The 2933-nt window shown below is 37.4% G+C and overlaps 1 pseudogene; it reads right to left on the minus strand.

Moving 5' to 3' along the window:
* Positions 1-1833: 1833 nt before the first annotated feature.
* On the minus strand, positions 1834-2702 carry LOC100926873 (annotated as a pseudogene).
* Between the last annotated feature and the right edge of the window lie 231 nt (positions 2703-2933).

Raw genomic sequence — 2933 nt, forward strand, 5'->3', positions numbered from 1 at the left:
GGTCAAATCCTGATTCTACTACTTATTACCCATCTAATCTTGAGCAAGTCAGTTCACTTCCTGAACTCCAGATTTTCTATTCTGTCAAGTGATCTCTAGGTGATGTCTCATGTCCATTGTACATCAAAAAAATCAGCAGCATTGTGAATCCTGAGGTGAACTATCTTCTTTTTGGTCCAGCTAAGAGGATCTGGTAAATAAAAGCTGAGGAGCTTTGTTGAAAAGTAAGCAGCAATCAATTCACAAATATTTACTGAGGATATATTCTCTGCTTGGCTTTATGCTAGTTTTCAAGATCCTTGCCCTTGTTGAGATTATAATTTAGGTGGGGAGAAAGCACATATGATGAGATAGTAAACAAAGAAAGCAGAGTAATTCATTTATTTAGTCAATATTTTTAAGTGCTGGCTTTGTTCCAGACAATGTAAAAAGCTAGAAAATTTTAAATTTTAATTCTCAGCTATTCCCCTGATTATTTTTGCGGTCTTGTACAAATCACTGACATTTAGAGGTTACAATTTTCCCTCCTATAGAAAAGAAGTTGGTACTTATATGATTGTGATGGTTCATTGGAGTTATAATAATCTATCTAGTAGGCAGGGATAGCTCCACATTGACGGAAGAACTTGAGCTGGTATTTGGAGTTGGGGAAGATTTTGGTGAGAAGACAAGTACTGTATTGTTGGATTGGGTGGGGGGGGACAGTGGAAGCAAAGGGATGAAGACAGAAGTGTCAAAAGTGTGTTTGGGGGCAGTGAGGAAATCAAATTACATAGAACATAACAAAACAAGATATTGAAAGCTCTACTTAAAATGGGGTGTTCTTAAATGTCTAGAGTCACATAATATTGAGTTCCTTTCTTTGGAGGTAGAATGGTGGTGACAACTATTGAGTGAGAAACAATTTCATAACAATCTTAAATGCTGAGTATTTTAACTGAAAGGCAAACTGCAGGGGATTATTGCCAAGTAGTCAAGCAAATCTCTACTGGAACTTCTACTTGATTAGAGACCAATCAAAATGGTCCTTCTATCTTTAATTCCCCAAAATCAACAGAAGCCAATTAGAGGTAGCTCCAAGCTGGACTGCAGGAACCAGAGGACATCAGGCATTAGGGCTACACCTTCAGGCATATAGTTCTGATGCTCATGTTTTTAAGGCTTAGTCCTATCTAGTGCAAATAGGTTAACAAATATTTAGTGAGTATTTATTTTGCAACCATTATTATGGTAGGCATTATGTTTATGGCTCTATATATTTCTCTTTGAAGGTTCAAAATGATAATTGTTAATTCATTTTGAATACTCTTTTCCTAATGGCTCTTAAAGAAAAAATTAGGGCCTTCTCAGAGTTACCAAAATGGAGCTCATGATACCTTTCATCCTAAATGATAGGTCATAGAATGAGGCAAGTTCTTCTCTTGCTTCTGTTACCCAGGCAAAATCATAATTAGGGATTCTGACATGTGAAAATAATTAGAGGGATTGTTGAGGATAGTGAATTTAAGAGGATGACTTTGGGAGAGATTTTTTTATACTAAATATGATGATTTTATTGATGGTACATAATATAAAACTTTATGCCTTTCTCCTTATTACAAGGGTGCTTTGGGGCAAGAGTGTGAACAAGGTATAAAATCCTATATTGAGGGATATAGATTAGGGATATCGGCTCTTCAATGATGGCATTCCTTTTTTGGCTCGAAATGAAGATCCTTGACCTTTCACTTTATTCCATGGATATCATTTAGATCATGAATTCAGTTGCATAGTTGCTATAATAGTACTCATTGTCAAGAAATGAGCTTGACAAAATGGTCATTGAAGGCAATACTAAGCACCAACATCAAAGGTAGAAGAATATGTACTACTATTAAAGTGGCAGGATGCAACCTGTTTCTCTGTGTAGCCCAAGATGCTATTCAAGATTCTCTCTAATATTTGCTTCACTATTTTCTTGATATCATAATGTTTGGTGGATTTTTTCAGGTGGTAGGTCAGATACCCAATGGACACACTGGGAGTAGGAACACAGAAGACCCTGCCATTCAGCTCAGGTATGATTGCCTATAGCCTTAGTAGCACCATTGGAAGCAGGGGTAATATTTTGATAGCATTATGTCCATTATGCTTCAGCTTGACAGAGGGACAATCTACTCTTTGTTGAGTAGCAGTAATGGCATGGGGTGTGATCATGAATCCTTCCACAATGTCAAAATTGTCATGAATAATCTTAACTAAGAGGGCCAAGCAATCTGTGTAACAGGGAGTATTACTGACACTTTTAAGGGAATTTTTGTAGGGTTCACTTCCATCACAAATGTTGGAGCATCAGCAGAAGGGCAAAGATAATGACCCACTTGGCTCCAAGTTTCAAGTGAGCGCCGGGCTTTTTTGTGGTGGTAAAGACAACAGTGGACTCTAAACAACTCAGCTCCAGGTTCTCTCCTTTTAATAATGATAGGATTCTGCTACTGAGAAATGGTAAATGGCTTTTCAGTTGATCACCAACTTTCCATTCTCAGCCTTTATAAAGCCCTTAAAAGTTGTCATGGGTGGAATAATATTAAAACATATAAGCCATGTAGTTAAAGTCAATGAAGGGGTCTTGATGGCCACAATGTCTACTCTGCCTGAGTTAAATGCAGCCCAGGTCACCATGCACCCATTACAGAAAATCCTTTGATTCCAACACTGACCATATTATCTGAGGCATGCAGTTGTAGCATCTGATGCTGGCACTGAGCTTGGGAGAAGAGATGAGGGTCTCAGGGAATATTTTGTCTAGTAGCCAGCAGCCAGTCATATCAATATTGTTTCATTTTTTGAGTTGAAGGAAAATTACATGCTAATTATATGCATATAAATATCTTCCATTAACTAGCATTTTCAAGGACTTATTTCTGTTCCAAATTGTCCTTTCTCTGAATCAT

This window comes from Sarcophilus harrisii, chromosome 2, assembly GCF_902635505.1.
Source record: "Sarcophilus harrisii chromosome 2, mSarHar1.11, whole genome shotgun sequence".
In the NCBI taxonomy this organism is placed as follows: Eukaryota; Metazoa; Chordata; class Mammalia; order Dasyuromorphia; family Dasyuridae; genus Sarcophilus; species Sarcophilus harrisii.